Source organism: Bactrocera neohumeralis, chromosome 6 (genome assembly GCF_024586455.1).
Source record: "Bactrocera neohumeralis isolate Rockhampton chromosome 6, APGP_CSIRO_Bneo_wtdbg2-racon-allhic-juicebox.fasta_v2, whole genome shotgun sequence".
In the NCBI taxonomy this organism is placed as follows: domain Eukaryota; kingdom Metazoa; phylum Arthropoda; class Insecta; order Diptera; family Tephritidae; genus Bactrocera; species Bactrocera neohumeralis.
Genome location: NC_065923.1, coordinates 74928452 through 74947135, shown reverse-complemented (window position 1 = coordinate 74947135; position 18684 = coordinate 74928452). Strand labels below are relative to the sequence as shown.

The 18684-nt window shown below is 36.1% G+C and overlaps 1 long non-coding RNA gene across 4 annotated transcripts in view; it reads left to right on the top strand.

Moving 5' to 3' along the window:
- The window catches only part of LOC126761174 (uncharacterized), a 951325-nt gene that overhangs the window by 130868 nt on the left and 801773 nt on the right, over positions 1-18684 (top strand). For 2 of the 4 annotated variants that reach the window (XR_007667327.1, XR_007667325.1), the window contains exon 2: positions 5150-5980. The exons of the other annotated variants lie outside the window; for them this stretch is intronic. This is a non-coding gene — a long non-coding RNA (uncharacterized LOC126761174). The remainder of the gene's footprint in view (positions 1-5149; positions 5981-18684) is intronic. 4 annotated transcript variants of the gene reach the window in all.

Here is an 18684-nt window from a genome sequence, read left to right as displayed (position 1 = left end):
TTTAACCGGCCATTTTTTACGTTAGTTACTTATATGCTGTAGAGGTTAGATATAGAAAATTTCTTCATATATTATAGTGTTGTCTTGGCTAATAATCTATGCCATGCCCTACACGACGGGTTCTTAAAGCAAGTCTTCGCAAAGTGTTCAGTTTCTCCACACTTGTCACAGCACTGCCTCCTGTCATATGGCATGCATGTTTTCGCCAGATGTTCGTTTTCAAGACACCTGAAATAGCTCCTTATTGCTTCGCCCTTACTCTGCACACTATCCAACCTATTATGATTTTGTGCACATCAAGAAGTATCCTTGCCTCCAGCGCGGCTGGGCTTACCACAGCGGTTTGGATCCCTAAGTATGCTGCCCTGATGCACTTAATGGAATTTTCATCAAAATTGCTCAACTCATTTACTCTCAGCACTTTGCCTATTTTAGTCTTAAAGATGCCCGTGTTCTTCATCTGCGCCTCTTTCAGCTCTAACAGAATTTACCTTTGGCCAAAGTGGCGGTTTATGTAGTGTTTTCTTTGGTGGCTTACGTTTGGCCACGATCCAACCATCTCTCCTTTCTCAATTTCTTTCCCATTACCTCTGACGGGGTTATCACACTTTGCTTCCTTGTTCAGGGGAACTTCAGTTTTGCTCGGTCATTCATTATGAGTAATTTTATTGTTCGTCGGTGGTGTTCCTCGTTGCCTCGCGAGGCCTTTTTGGTGTATTCTCTGCAAAGTGTAATTTTTCTAACATACCGAGAAGATCTCTCATGGTGTTGTTGATAGACCGCTGGGTTTGGCGCATTGATTCGATCAGCTTCTTAATCGCATCCCCTAGTTCAGTCATACAGTCTCCACGAGGTTGTATCGCTCTTGCCAGTGGACTGCTGTCGCTGGTGGTGATGATCCCGCTCTCAAAGGTTTGGCAACACCAAGGTTTTTGATCTGGGACCTACCCAGTTTTGGTGCCCTCTTAAAGGGCTTAAAGCGGTCTGTTTACGCAATCGTCGTCTTTCGGGAAGAGTTTTGCACTTTATTATCACTATTGCTGCTACTTCCTACGATCCCAAAAATGTTGCTGCTGTTGTTGTTATTATATTTGTTTCTTTTGTTAATCCCCATAGCGCATCGTGTGCAGGGGGGCGGGCCGAAATAGAAAATAATCTGAAACTAACCAAGTTTCCTGAGTTTCGCTTTACTAGTTGCGGAAAACACGGACGGATCGTCGCTTGCCCGGTCAAATAAACAGTCCTTGATAAAGGCCCGCCTGGTTCCTGATACACACCGTAGCGAACATATCGGCAGAGCATGCTCACATCACGCTCTCCAACCCGCCAGCAGAGAAGTCGCTGTCGAGACATTGAGGGGCTCCCAGTGCGCCGCGCTGTATAACGGTCAATTCTTGGTGACAGCCGCACCTAACATGGTTAACAAGCGCTGGCCAGGAAGCCGTTCATTGTGAGTGCGACGCGTTTGGATTTTTATTGTTCATCATGTCCCTGCATGATAATGAGGGGACACATATTTCTATGAGGCGGTGTCGATTTGCCACAGTCACAAGAGCTTCAGCGGATCTGCTAGCTTTTATGCCGCATCCTCCACTCCTGCCGCTCATCGTCGGTGATTGCTTATTCGTTTAAACTTATTTCGCAACTGACTTGCTACTACAGGCCCAGAACCCTGCTAGAGAGCTTAAATTCGATAGAACCGAACACTCCGTCCGAGAACAGAACGCTACGCTGTTCAAGGTATACATATGCATATATATACATATACATATACATATACATATATGTATGTATATACATATATGCGTATAAAAGCCTATACCAAACGCGCATGCGCAACAGATCAGCGCGCAAACTGACCAATAGACAACTATTTGTTAATATATACTTAAATATACTGCCTCCCCTGTCGACAGGCTGTCTAAAGAGCGGCTCCATGCTACCTACCTCCACAGCTAGCACTAACACTAACTATATATGTACATATGTATGTATGTATGTATATATGTATGAAAAGTGTTTTGATAAATGCTCAATTAATTGCATTTAAATTTGTTGTTGTTGTTGTTGCCGTTGCTGTAACGATGTGGCTAATTTTTAATCGTCACTCGTTTTTTCACGGCAATTAAGTTCAAGACTTTTAATATGTATAAATTACACTCTTTGTGCATATTTGTTTTAATAACTGTTATGAATGCAATTCAAAGCGCGCTTTTGTTGTTTTTGCAAATTTGTTTTGCAAGCGAGTGACATATACACATACATACAACTGCTAATACACTTAATTTTCCATAAAAAGAAAATCGCTTTTACACCTCGCCTTTAGTCGTGGAGTCCGCTTTTTGTTCGTGGGCCGCATTGACGTCAGCGTAACGCTCATTTAAGCGCACACACACACCCGCACTGCTGTGTTGTTGTGCTTATTTTTAGCCAATTTTCATATAAGTTGCACATTTATTGTTGTTTTTTATTTGTTTGGCTGTTTATATGCACTTGTTGGCGCTCGCCATTTACGGGTTTGGCCTTAGGTGCAGTTTTTTTTCACGCCGCCAATTTATTCCACGTACGTAACGCGGCCTATAGAGTGCAGTTATAATTATGGTGTTATATGCACAATTTATACCTATTTATAAATATATTATTTTATTATGTTATTGCGCGCGGCTGTGCGAAAATTGTAGCGCTTGCTTATGTGAAGAGCGTGAGCTATAGATAAATTGGTTTTATGATCATATTTTGATTTGAACACGGCACGGTCAGATTACATAAACCTGATAAGGCTACCAAAGGGGTATCATAAATAATTTATATTGCTATAAAGAAATTATATTGAACAAATGGCCGCAAAGCTTGATAAAAGCGGTTGTAATAAGAGACAGTAGCAGCACCGAAGCTGTAGTACCTTTTAAAGTTGCATTTTTATACTCTTGCAATTTGTTGCTACAGAGCTTGATAACCTTAAAATTGAGGTCACTGACTTCGAATTTAGAAGTAAATTTTAATAACTTCGACTCGTTGTTGGAGTTACATTATGAAATGGCAAACCTTACTGAAGAAAAATGTTAAAAGATCGGCAAAAAATAGGGCGTCATTTGCTGTCCTTATGGTCAACTTTTGTACCGTCTCTATTGAAAACCCCGTTAGTTTTGTGCACCTAACGATTATAAGTATCACCTAAAACTATGACATATATGGGGTTTTATATATTATATAAAAAAGATCAGTATGACGAGACGAGTTGAAATCAGGGTGACTGTTTGTCCGTCCGTCCATCCGTTCGCCCGTGCAAGCTGTAACTTGTGTAAAAATTGCGATATCTTTATGAAACTTGGTGCGCGGGTTCCCTAGTACCAAAAAAAAAACGAGTTCGTAGATGGATAATCGGACCACTACCACGCCCACAATATGCCATTAACCGAAAACCTATAAAGTGCCATAACTAAGCACTAAATTAAGATATAAAACTTTAACTTGACACAGGAGATAAGAGTAGCAAGGGGCACCTGTGGGCGAAATCGGTTGAAAAAGTGGGCGTGGCCCCGCTCTCTAAAAAGTTTAAAGCGCCTATCTCCTAAATTAATAAATCTACAATAATGAAATTGGTCCAACACAAATACTATAGGAATTTCTATCAACAGTGTGCGTATGGTTGAAGTCGGAGGATAAGCCCGCCCACTGCCTATATAACAGTACTGTTAAAATCTCCTAGAAGCGCAATAATTCAATAATTAAATACGCCAGAGACATTTAATTTTACCACCGAGATGGTATGAGACAGCTTTATGGGAGCCAATCTGAAAATTTGACAATGATCGTGGCACCGCCTACACTTTGGTGAAATCCCGTATTTCGAGACTCGTCAAACCGCTTTCGACAAACTTAAGTACGTGGCATACTTCTTACATTTATATATCACATTGTGAAAAATGGGCGAAATTCGACTACAACCACGCCTACTTCCCATATAACATAATTTAAAATACTATTTGATTCTTTTACTTTCCAGTACACAAATGAAGAAGTAATTAATATTAACAGGTTAACTTTAACTTTGCACGAATAATGTCGTTAGTGTGTGCCACCTTATGATCAAAAACTGAGCAGATCCTAAAAAAAATGTTCAAGCCCTTAGGTACCGCATTTTTGGACCCCAGTGCCTGCAGTTGATTTTATATATCAAATATCGGTCAATTTATGGTGTATATTATGAAAATTCAGTGATAATGCTTTTCTGAAAATGGTATATCTGTATGTCAAAAAATTGAGTTGAATCGGGTCAATGCTTCCCTAAGCTTCTATGTACAATATATAGATTTTCGAACTTCCGTGCGACTTTATACCGCATATATCGGCCAATATTTGAGTTATCCCAATGAAAATAAGAGAGTTTTTTTTATTCATAACAGTGTATCTTTGTGCCTAAAATAGATACGTTTGAGCGAAAACTTGGTCTAGCGTCTATATAACAAATATCAGGACTTTCGAACATTCTGCTGACTTTACTCTATATGATCATAGTCCAGTCATTATAGTAAGTTCACCTCGGATTCGATATACCCATTTAAGCTTGAATGACTGGACTCTTAGTGAAAAACCCAGGCTCCATGTTTGCGACGCTATAACTCACGAACTACTTAAAAGAAACGACAATAAATCAAACACGTGTTAGCGCGTGAAATGAGCTTTCCAAAAAGGTATAGCATGACCCGATGCGACGAATAAAACTAGAACGACACGCTTTCAGCGCCAACTAGCGAAAATACCGCAAGACTTTTTTGACAACCCATTATGTGGCGTGACAATAGTTAAAAGATAAAAATGGATCGATACTAGTCCACTCCCATATTCTGCGTATAATTATTTTTGTTTTTCTAAAAATTGTTTAAATAATACATTTTTTATTAATATTTAATTTTCTTTTAAGTTTTTACCTTTTTTAATTTTTAATATTTCTTTTTTAATTTTTATTACTATTTTTTATATTTTTAATTATAATTTTTTTTAAGTTTTTTGTTATTTTCTCCCCTGTATTTCCATATATCAATTTTTAATGCTTATACATCTATATTTAATCAACACAACATACATACATATATACATATTTTTTCCTTTTTTAAGTTTATTTCTCTTTTTTTATTTTATTTAATAGATCTCTTAACACATATTCCCAAGACGCTAGAATGAATTCGCCCTCTCACCAACACTCAAAGCATCCTTGCGTTTACATAATTTCATTTGCGCTATCAAAGTTCTCTTCATCAGTTATGCGCTCTTACTTCTAATAGCTATACTTGCATATCAATGTTGCGCAAAGGGCTCGCATACACACACACACACTAATATGTACCTATATGCCTGACATAAGCTGTGTGCTCATCATTGGAAAAATGGTAATGAGTGACCTTATGATTGTTTGCATTGTTGTTGCAAATTTTTTAATGTTCGGAGTTGACCTTCAAAATCAAGAGTTCTGAGAGATTTTAGAGGAGTTTCGAACGTCGAATGTTTTTAGAATCGTGGAATGCGAAATTAAGGGGAAATCAGCTGAATTATTCCAATTGAGGAATGCAATGTAACAGTAAAAATATGTATTTACAAGTGGTAATGAGAGTGAGCAGACGTAATTCTTGACTGATGTCGCGAATATTTGTTAAAATTAGTGAAAAGTATTTGTTTAAAGTGTTAAATTGTGTTTTTGTTTAGTTTAAAGTTAAAATCGTTAGTAAATGCGTAAAAGTAGTGTCGTGAAAGCCGTAGTGCGTTAAATTAATCGAAATTACGAGTGCCTGTATTGTGCAAACTCCTTAAGTGCGTGTTCGGGTTTGTGCGTGGGTGTGTATATGCGTGTAGATATGAATGTAATCAGCTTCATGCGTTTCCCGGTTGGCTTACGTCGCGTGTGTCGGGTATTATCCTACTTAAGTGTTGTTATAAAAAATAGAGGGTGCTGTAATATTGGCAAGGCAAGTTTATTAAAAGGGTGAGTTTGTAACCAAATTGTTTGAAATTTTTAAATATAATTTAGATTTGTATTATTATACATATATATTAGTTTATAATACATTTCAGTCTATATGTAAATGACAATGAGTCGATTATTTTACTAAAAGCTTACTTATGTCCGAAATTTTCCACAAGTCGTTCTGAACGACTTCGCCTAAGAGACTATGGATTTAAAACGGGATTCGTGCCTGCGAGTTGTAAGGCGAGGTTTTTTAGGTATTAAAATAACGTATCTATAGATGACTTTGACCGAAAATCTTGGTCAATGTATGGAATATATAATTGAAATTCTTACTCTGTGTACCAAAAATGGGTTGAATCGGATCAATACTTTCCTGAGTCCCCTAATATAACGATTATCGAACTTCAGGGTGACTTTATGACTTTTAATTATATCGGCCAGTATGTGAGTTAGCTCAATGAAAATGAGAGAACGTGTTTTACTCATAACAGACTGTATTTTTCTGTTTAAAATAGATAAAATAGTGCGAAAACTTGATTTAGACCCCATAAAACCAATATTAGGATTTTTGAACACTCGGCTGACTTTGCTCCATATTATTAGTGGATGTATGTGAGGTACCTTAGTGAAACCCAGGGAACATTTTTTTTGGTATGTGGCATGATAAAAGTTAATAGCTGAATTCGGGTCGATACTATTCCAACTCCCATATACTATGATTTTCGTTTTTTTTAAGTCTTCTGCCGAAAATGTCGGTCAGTGTATGAGTTATATATTATATATGATATATACATAATTGCTTGGATTTTGTTCCTCTGGTTGGCGTTTTACATCTCAAGATTTTTTCGTGTCTTTGGTTCTTGCAAGAGTATAAAATGTTCGGTTGTTTATATTATAAGAGGGTATATATTTTGATATATAAACATATGTTTGGAGATAATAATCTGCTGTCAATTTTGTTCTTTTCAAATAAAACAGTTTTGAACTTGGTGTTTTAGTCGATGCATCTGTATAATAAAAAGTTGTCAAGAAGGACTTTTTGATGTCTTTGATTCTAAAAAGTACGATACCACGTTCATAAAATGTAAAATAATTGTGGCTAGTTTATTATTTTGAATTTGAAATGTGCTTACATTTTCACTTTTAGATAATATTCAACGAATTTGCAATTAAAATTCAATATAACGTTATTCTAGCCTCATTTGACTTTTGTTCGAAGATATAAAAATTTTGTAATTCTCATCAGGTTTTTGTAAATTCTTACATATGGATTTTACTTGGCTTGAATATTTATCTTAAAAAATTTATTGTTCGCAGAATGCTTCCCTCTATTTAAAATACCTACCTTACGTCAATTCAAGCTGTTTGTCTATTTGTTTCTCTCCCACAATGGTAATCGAAGAAGAAGCAATCATACTAAGGTGTTAAGTCAGAATAGGTATATTTATGTCATTTGTGCTATGTATTCTTCTGCAAAATTCCCGTAGATTACTAATGTCCAGGGTAAGCTTTCTAGTTATGTGGCGTTCTCGACTACGTTAAATCATAACGAGACAACACACACTTCAGCCATGTACTAAAATATATCAGTTCATTTCTACTATTACCGCCATTTTGAGGCATCCGCTTTTAGCTTAATTTAAAGCCTTTGCATCAATTTAAACTTTAAGCTGTAAAAATGGTTGGCGCGCTCATAAAATAGTATCAGTTTGCACACAGTGAGGCGTAACCCGCAGCTATTTAGGTGGAAAATATTGTGGGGAGCAAATAAATTTCACGAAAACCAATATGATAAAACTGGATGTGAGTGTTGTTGCTGGCGTACACTTTGCCGCCATACCCGCCAATAATTTTATGAAATATCATAAATAAAGTATTTAACGGTGCAACATTTATCTCGCGTGCGCAACAGTCAACCCAAAAGCTTTCGCTGTAAAAATTTCATAATTTTTTTTTGTTTTATTTTGTGCGCGCAGGATATGGCGCCTGTTAAGCGAGTTGAGGCAGCGAGTTGGCAAAATAATGTGGAAAATATGGCGAACTGTGGCCTAACACATTTTCGCGTATTTCGTAGGTATATATAACGAATAACAAAAATATTCGATGTTTTAACGAAAAAAATGTGAAGGCGAAGCATTTCGCTGGTGTTTAGTGCAAGGATAATAGAGAAAGTCAAAGTGGAAGTAGCAAACTTATGATTTGTAGGGAGTGCAGAGGTGACAGCTCTACAGCGGCACACATAGTGGTGAGCGGTGAGGAGAAAAGTAGGAGTTAGGTAAGTTTGGCTCACAAGGAAGCCGTTATGCCTTGGCTTACATAAAGGCTGCGTGTGCTTACAATTAAGGCTGGCTGTTCATGCGTAAAGTAGCGATTTGCTTGTATACATGCATATGTGGATATACATTTATGTATGCTTGCGTGTATTCTAGAAGATTATGGGTTTCGAGAATAAGCTTAAATAGTGCCCAGTCTAAAACTTCTTACAAAAACTTGCTTTTGATCGGCCAGTTTGTATGACAGCTGTAAGCTATAGTGGTCCGATACTAACAATTTCTTCTGAGATTGTATTGTTATCTTGTAGAATGATCCATGCCAAATTGTGTGAAGATATCTTGTCAAATAAAAAAGTTTTCCCTACAAGAACTTGTTTTTGAAAGTTTACTTTGTATGGTAGATTTATGCTATTGTTAACCGATATTAACAATTTCTTCTGAGGTTATATTGTGGTCTTGGAGAGTGATCCATGCCAAATTGTGTGTAGATAACTTTTGAAATAAAAAAAATTTCATACAATAACTTGTTTTTGAAAGTTAAGTTTGTATGGCAGCTATATGTTATAGCTGTTCGATATTAAAAATTTCTTCTGAGATTATATTACTATCTCCATGAATGCTCCATGCCAAATTGTGTGAAGATATTGTGTTAAATAAAAAAGTTTTCGATACAAGAACTTGTTTTCGAAAGCACACTTTGTATAGCAGCTATATGTTAGAGTGGTCCGATATTAACAATTTACTCTGTGGTTATATTGTTGCTTCGGATAATGCTCCATGCCAAATTTGATGAAGATATCTTGTTAAATAAAAAACTTTTCCTTACAAGAACCTGTTTCCGATCGTTTAATTTGTATGACAGCTACATGCTATAGTAGTCCGATATCAGCGATTTCGGCAAATTAGCAGCTTCTTGAAGAGAGAGGCATATGTGAAAACTTTCAGATCAAAATCTTAAAAACTAAGCGAGTAAAGCGCTCAAGAATTTATTTTCTTAAACAATGTACCTTATCTCTTCAACCACAAAACCCCTTAATTACCACTATAACTGATATACTGATATATAATATTACGTGCACGTGTGTGGCGCGCATAAAACGTCAGCTCTTTGAACAGTTATGTGCATTTGCCGATTTGCGATACGATTTGTTGCGGTAATTCAGCGCACGTTTGCCAAATAAAATTATAGCTTAACCAAAAAGCAACAATAACAGCAGCAAGAAAAACATGCTTTAACTGTAACATAACGTGAAGTGCACTCGCTCAGCAAGCGACGCCACTCAATCGCCCAACGAGCATGTTGAACCATAACCAAAAGCAGATCAAACCAACGACTGCCTTGTGCTTACTAGCCGCCATTATGCACTGCCTGCTGCTGGCCAAGCGCCTCTATCCGTGTGCCTTATATGCGATTCCACAGGGCCTTTTTCGCCACAGTCACACTCACATTCGCATGCTCATTCTCATCAATTCTCATTTAACTTTTTGTTTTTCGGTTACACTTGCTTGCCTGCTGCACCTACGACCCGCATTCATTTCCTCACACACACACACACGCGCACCCACACTCGTGCCACTTATTTGCAATTTAAGTTTTTCTTGCGATTTTTTGGTTTTTTTTCGCTTTTTGGGTTTCCTTTGCCGCCGACATTTTCGCAGCAGCAATCTCACACAATCGCCGATTTTCGTATGATTTTCTTATACGATTCATTGGCTCATTGCGCCAGTCAGCCGACCGCTCAGCGCATACCAATACATGCACACGAAGCTCATTCATTCGTTCGCCCGTTTATTCATACCCTGCGAGGTAGCACTCAGCCTTCTTTCGCTGCTTTTTTCCTTTATTGATTTGCACTTGATGTTGCTTGCTGGCGTTCCTTTTGCTCCTCGTCTCGCACTCATAACTTCTTCGGTTCCGGGGAAAGGCATGCTTTGCGCCGCTATGTCCTTCGACATCCGTCGTCCGTCCGCACATGCTCGCACTTCCTGTAATAGAGTTTTATGTGCGTCGTGTAAAATATGCTCACACCGCTTGTATGTGTGTGTATATGCCCCACATCATGCATAGTGCCCTTGCTGGGGTGCAGCAGCTGCTCATCGGTTACGCTTCCGTACCGCCCTCGGCGTGTAGTTATGCTATTTTTGCCTTAAACAAGGATCACTCGCCGGGTTATCGCACGCTCATAACTTACTTTATGGATTTTGCTTATTTCTACTTTATAGCACTCGTGTGTGTAGTAGAGCCCAGCAGCCGCACAGCGACGAGCGGAGCGCTCTGGCGTTTACTGCACGTTCGCTGATAAAGCCAGCCATCGGACCATACGTTTCAATTTTTTATTCGCCGTCGCGCTGTGGCGCTTTTTTCATCTTCGCTGTTCATCTTTTACATTTCGAAATGGCTAAGGCGTGGCTGCAATATATTTCTTCTTTTCACAGGAATTTATGTTTCAACGGTCTCCACGAGCTGTGTGAGTGTGCGTGCGTGTGTGTTGAGCTGCAATTGATAGGGTTACAAATATCCGCAGATATATGGCAAGTTGTCTTACAACTCTATGCCGGCGCAATAACGGTAAGTGGGTGTATGTGTGTGTGTGTGTGAACTTGAGTGCTTCTTGTGCACGCTTCCGCTTTGTGACTGCGCTCACCTATGCAACTCGCACGCGGAGTCGGTATTTCTTATGGCGCAGCTTAACTTCTAGATGTCCATTAAGATTACATTGAGTTATGCGAAAAGTAATATACAAGCATCTAAATCTTGTTTAAAATATGCGCCGAAGTTCTATAATTGAAGTTTAGTTTTTGGAGTTAGAGGTCTGAAAAGAAGTACATACATATGTCAAATATAATTAGTTCTGTCTTTAGCTCGTAGTTGGATAGTCTCGTGACAATCTCTTCGATAACTGTTGAGAATACCTTGGACAGCCTGCTTTATTCCAACTAAAGTGGGATCCATTTCGAGATTCCCTACTTCTTCCTAGAAAAAACAATAAAACTTCAAATGTAATGAGAAATATTATCATTCAAGGCCTGAATCGAAGCGGGGTTGTCCGCACAGACTTTAGACTTTACATGTCCCCACAGGAAAATGTCTAACGGTGTGATATCATACGATCTAGGTGGCCAATCAACCGGCTCAAAATATGAAATTATCTCCCCACCTTGCTGAAACCAAATATCGCCGAGATTACCAACTTCACCAGCATAACTTTTGAAGATCTAAGGACCGATGATTCCATCGGGACACGGTTTATTCTTACTAAACTATTCCATAGAGAACTCTTCGACATTCTTTTGAATTTGTTGAAAACCTTTGAGCTAAACTTACCATGATCTTTTGCAACATGGAGACGCCAAACTAAAAACTGGCGGTTTTTTCTTTGTCCACATATCTCCGAGTGAGTTGCGATAATTTATGCCTAGGTCAAAGCTTGAGGGAAAGGTTAGTAGATAAGTACATTGTAGAAACTGTCTGTCACTTCGGCTCCAGGCTCCTTGACAATCAAAGTGTTTTCCAATTCGAAGTGGTTATGGGGAAGAGGTGAAGACTTTCACCAAATTTGGTCTTTTGGTTGTACGAAACCAATAATGGTTTATTCGTGTGTTGGACCGCGCTCGAAAATGCTAAACTCACTAAGAAACTTGAAGGTGTCCAAAGGGCGGCTCGTATCGCCTGCAATCTTGAACCACTGCGTCAGAGAAGCCAATCCTGGAGACTCTCTGCTCACATACCGGCAAGGGCTATGTCAGCAGAGAAAAGTCGATTGGGAAGAGATGCAGTAGTTAGGAGGGAAGAATGGAGCGAGAGTCTTCCCCGCTCACATCGGGATGAAAACGAGCTGGATCTCCGTTATAAGCTTTCGTTCTAGTACTTGACTAATGGAACTTGTATGCGTTTAGCAGGCGTTAGTCGACGATCAGCTCTTAGGCAACTGCGAGATCCGTCTGGATTAGAGAAGAACGTAGGAGGATCAACTAAACTGTTTGTCCTTAGGAAAGTTCTTCTTTATGCAATCGTAGGAGTTCTTACTAGACACTGTTTAATAGGCTTTCATGCTGTATTGATGAAAAAGTTGTATGGAAGGAGGTGTGGTGGAAACATTCAGGCGTTTAACCCGCCATTTTCCAGTCTTTCAAACACTGAGGTTGAAACATATATGACACTTTCGGCGAACCATAAGACATGGCCGAAACTGTTATTGGCCGTTTCAATAAGCTTGTAATCGGCTCAAAGCCATTTCTCAGTTCCTGAGGATCTTCATAATCATTTTGTAGGAGTTCTATGTGCACAAAGGCTAGCGTTATAAACTGTCGAAGTGAGATCCCTAATAGGATCGACCTTAACTAATCGACTTAACCTAATCTATACGACGGTGATAAATTCTGTCTTCATGTGATCTTTTAGTGATTTCAGATAGACAAAACGAGCGTTTACCCTATGGTGATCATGATGGTCACACAATAAGTTTCCTGAAAACTTAGGTGTGTCGGCAGACATCCACTCTAATTACCTTCCTACCTATAAATAATTCTCTTGACGCGTCATTTTTAAGATATTTTGGGTGAAAAAAGAGCTGTTATCCTCTTAGTGGTGAATTGTATCAAGCTAATTACCTACTTCCTGGAGTACGTAAATTTCGCAAAATAGTAGTTTTTATCTCATAAGTAGAGCCTTTATCAAACCGATTTTTGTTGAGAAAGAGTTCATTTATTGGTGTCTATTTCAATATCTCCAATCAGCCTACACTTTCGCTGTCAAATTTACTTTCTCTACTCGAGAATAAGCCACAGAAACACTTTCATGTCTAAGCACGCGCAATTTATAAACTAACGGTGTGCTTATACGCCTCCATTATTGTGTTAATCAAAGTAATATGTGTAGCATGAAGTTGGCTGCGGTTGCAAATGTTACATTGCACATTGCCATTTCATATGTTGGCAAAATTTCTAATAAAGCCATAATTGCACGCACAGCTAGAGGGAAAGGCAAGATAATTGTGTATACATATCTAATATATAAGAGGTTAATTGAAAAGTCCCCGGCTTGACACATAACTGGCGCTACTAGAATTAAATCCAAATGTTTTTATGAAAATGAACCATCAACGAGTGTTATGCTAAGTTTAGACGTCGGGAAATGAGCACCGAGGACGATGAAGGCTGTGGATGTCCTAATGACGTTGTTACTGACGAAAAAAAAAAAAAGTTTACAAAACAATTTTGAATGACCGCTTCAGTGAAGTTGTTCGAGATAGCAGACACTCTAAAGATGTCAATTGAACGTGTATATCATATCATTCAGGAATGTTTGAGTATCAGAGAACTCTGTGCAACGTGTGTGTTGCTCGAGCTCACTTCTAACCAAAAACAACGACAAGTTGATGATACGGCGCAGTGTTTGGAGATGTTCCAGTGTAATAAACCCAAGTTTTTGCATCGATATGTGACAATGGATGAAACGTGTCTCCATTTTTTCAGTCCGAGGTCCAATCGCCAGCCATCCGCGTGGACTGAACACAATGAACACGCTTCAGAGTGTCCAAAACTGCAACAGTCGGCTACCAAAGTTATGGCAATAGAGAGTATTTTGAGAAGCGCCTGGAATAATTTTTATTGGCTACCTTGAAAAAGGAAGCACCATCAACACCGACCATAACATAGCGTTATTGGACCGTTTGAGGGACCGAAAAACGTTCGAATTTGAAGAAAAAGAAAGTGCGGTTGCATCAAGTTAGTGAAAACGATGGCAAAAATCCATAAATTGGGACTCGCTTAACTTTCGCATCCACCGTATTCTCTAGATCTGGTCCCCGGCGACTATTTAATATTCTCAATCCTCAAAAGAACGCTCTTCTGGGAAAAAATTTTCATTGAGTGAAGAGGTGATAGCCAAAACTGAGGCCTATTTTGAAGCAAAGTACAAATCGTACAACAAAAATGATATCGAAAAGTTGAAGTGTCGCTATAATCATCTATACTCGTATATATACATATCTTCTTTGAATACAAAAAAAGGAATTTTGTCAAAAAAATGTCTGTTACTATGGTAGGCCGAGGACTTTTCAATTGATCTGTTAGGCACAAACTTACATGCCTAGCGTTTATTCAGATGTCATATATACAGTCATCATATATTCAGAAATTCATTCAAACATGCAGCAACCGCTTTGGCTGTTGATTTGCAAATGATGGGCGACAATGTTGCCAACTATGTGTATGTGTGTATGTTTGTGCGCATCTACAAGCATAATTTGCGGTCATAACCGTATTGACTGGCGGCATTATTGGCGTTGATTGCTCAGCTTGTCTGTATGGCAGGCAACGGCAACGGCAACGACAATCGTTACCAAGTGTCATTTGTTGCCGTTGCGCTTGCCGGCTTCGTTTTAGTCGTTTGTAAGTAGATATGTGTATTTGGTTACATATGGCTGGCAGACGTAGCAATTTCAGCTGATATTGGAGTCAAATGGTGAACTGTACACTGATTAGAGTAATACAAATATACATACATATTTACATACTTATGTGCTTACTTACAAATGTGCCTAGAACCTACCACTATATAACCATGCCCTTCCTTCATACCTCCTAATATGTTTGCTAACATTTGCGTGTGCATGTGTGTGTGGTTCTATAACCTTTACTTTGCGGCTGCCGCGTGCAACCCAACCAAGCGCCGGTGTAAATACTCATTTCTGAAAACACAATATTAAAAATATTTTTTTTTTGTTTTTGTCTACAAAACCTTTAACAAAAAGCAAACACAAGTTCGCAAACAAACAGAAACAGCCCAGCCGCGTATGAAAAACAGCAACAAAAAGGCAATAATAATAGGTAAACAACCAAAAGCGAATAGCTGTAATAAACGAAAAAGCATGTAACAACGCGTAGCGCTCACAAAAGTATCTAAGTATCTGCGTGCGTTGTGTAAATGCGCGAGCGATCTATATCGCATTTGTTTGTGTGTTTGCTATTGCGGCGGCAGGCTATAATTGCCACATATGCATGCAGCACACGCGGCAATATCAGCATATACATATGTAAATAAGTATGTATGTACATACATACATACATATAGTACATATATTTTTTATATTATATATGAGCATTGCTGCAATAAAGGGTGAAATGTTAGGGTATTATGTAAAAAAAAAAAATACAACAACAGACATAATAAATAATAAATAATATGTCAAATATGTATTTATTTTTCGTTGAAAAAATATATTTAAAAAAAGAATTATTAAAAAAATGTTAAATATTGAAAATAATTTTTCAAAAATATTAAACATTAAAAAATATTTTTTTTTAATTTTAGAATTAATTTTAATTTTGGAATTAAAAAAATATTTTTTTAATAATTACAACAACAACAACCTTTGAATAGTGAAATTTTAATAAATAATATTATTTTTTTAAATAAAATTTCGAAATTGAGACTTGGTGCCAAACACATGATTAAAAAAAATTTTTTTTTTAAATTTTAAATACTAAAAATATCTTTAAAAAATATTAAATATTAAAAAAAAATTTAAAAATATTTATATTTTTTTAAATAATTTCAACAACAACTTTTGGTTATTAAAGTTTTTAATTACATAACAAATATTTTGGATTTTTTTAAATATTTTTTTAATAATTACAGCAACAACAAATTTTTACTATTGAAATTTAGAAAAAATAATATTAATTTAAACCTTTTTATTATTTTAAATAATTACGACAACACCATTTGAATAAAAAAATTTTAAAAATACATACAAAAATATTTCTTGATTTTTTAAAAAATATTTTTTAATCTTTACTTTGAATAGTGAAATTTTAGAAAGTAATAGTAACTAAAAAGCAACAACAATTACAATAAAAAAATGTCAAAACTGAAATTATCTTTTGTTGAAAAAAAATATTAAAAATAAAAATTTTTATTTTTTAAAAAACTTATAAAAAGTTTTAAAAAATTAAAATTATTTTTAAAAAGTTTTAAAAAACATTAAATAATAAAAATTATTTATTAAAAAATATTGAATATTAATTAAAAAAAAATTTTTTTTTAATAATTGCAACAACAACTTTTGAATAGTGAAATGTTAAAAACTCATAAAAAATATATTTAATTTTTTTTAATATTTTTTTTGTAAAACTTTTGAATAGTGAAATGTTAAAAACTCATAAAAAATATATTTCATTATATTTTAATATTTTTTTGTAATAATTACAGCAACAGCAACCTTAAATAGTGAAATTTTAAAAATTGATATTAATTTTTCAATATAAAAAACTTCGTAATTTCGATATTGAGTCTTAGAGCAACAATATGTTGGATATACTTTTGAAATAATCACAAAAACATAGAAGTAAAAGCTTGGCAATACATCTAAGATCATTTGTTTTTATAACAATTGCAGCAACAACAACATATGAATAGTGAAACATTCGAAATCAATATTAATTTTTCGATATTTGAAGTGTCAAAATTTCTATATTGATGCCAAAGTATGTTAATGCTAGTTCTCATTTTTTAGAAAAAAAATATTTTTTTAGAAAAACCGTTTTATAGAAAAAAATTTTAAATTTGCTGTAATATAGTTCTAAATTTAATTTTTTTTAGTAAAACCCTTGCATAGAAAAAAATATTAAATTTGTTAAAAAAATATTAAATCTTTTAGAAAAAAATATTTATTTTAAAATGTATTAAAATTTAATTTTTAGAAAAATTTTAATTTCAAAAAAAGTTAATATGGTATGAGAGTACCCAATAACGGTAATAACCATTGGTGAGCATTACAAAAACAAAATAATGAGATATGAGAAATATGAAATATTGGCACTTTTCCCCAGTTATGGTATTAAACTTTTTCTATAGATTGAGAATGAAAACAAAACTTTTTCGTGAAGAATCTTATCAAATACAAAAGTTTTTCTAGCAACTGCATGCTATAGTTGTCCGTTCCAAATCGTTTTTTCGTAGATTATATCGTCGCCTTGGACAATGATATGTTCCAAATTCTTCCCAGATATCTTTGAAATAACTAAATTTCCCAAACAAGTACTTCATTTTGAACGTTTAGTTTGTAAGGCAGCTCGAATGGTTTTTTGTTTGAAATTTAAACTAAAAAGTCTTACAATTTTTTTCCCACAGTAGTATATATATCGTCAACTGAAATGCAAAAGTATCGTCAAAAAATTAGAAATTGATTTTTTTTCGCTTACAATTCATTGCATCATATAATATACTTACATATGTAATATCGTAAAATTTCAATATTACCAGTATTACAGATATAACCTATATATTGGTTACCATTTTATTACCAAAACCCAAATTTTCTTTTAATATCAGTGGTGTCATAATATCAATTTTCCTACGCCTGTAAACTTATGAAAATTGAGGTAACGTTATTTTGCATTTTAAGTGACGATATGTACGCTTTGCCGCCCTGTACCGCCAGCCGTGCTTCGGCTCCTGCTGGCTCTTCGTAATTGTGTGCGAGGAAAGCGATGGCATTGCAATGTGATAAGATAATTTAAAAATATCCAAAATAAATAGTATGCAAATGCCAATATGCGCAGGTATAAGCGCACACATACACTTATGTCTGTATGTGTGTATGAGTATTTGCGTGATACAATTTGTAGCAATGTTAAATTGCATATGCAACATATGTGGCATGCCGTGCGCGTTGTCAAGCAAATAGACAAGGGCTTGATCTTATAACGCACACATGAATATATACATATGTACATATGTATGTATACACACATATAGGAAAGTATATATAAATAAATATTTGCACATGAATCGAATCGCAACGAATTGATTTCTGGCTTCTGTGCACTGCTGTGCGCTGCCTGAGTATTTGCTTTTTTGTCGCTTTGCCTTTTGCTTCATAAGAAATTGTATTGGCGTCAGTTGCCACCGCATAAATTATAGTCAGCTGGCATGGATAGGCCGGAATTATATGCAAATCCCTGTGAAAAATAATAACCTTAAATCTACATATAAATGCAATTGCACACACGTACACACACATAGCCGTAGAAAGTGAAAAATAAAGGCATACAAGAGATAATGGCGCCCACGCAAAGCTCAAATGAATTTTTTCCAGCAATAACAGGCACTACTTGTGATAACGGTACTTATGGCACTTATTACATATATTTGCACATACATATACCTACACGTACACACCTCTATTTAGTGAAAGTAATCACGATAACGGCATTAATAATATATTGCGCCCAAATAATACTTTTTTCTGGACAAGTTTAATCTGTTATCAGTCGCATATTAACAGCTGTCAGAAATTCCCGCACTGAAATGGGCGCCATACTTTATATACTCATATTGTGTGGTCTTATCTGCTTATCGGAGTTGCATAACTTAACGCCCAGCTGGGGGCTTAACACTTCACATTCTATGCCAATGATGCAAATGAAAGGGAAAACCCT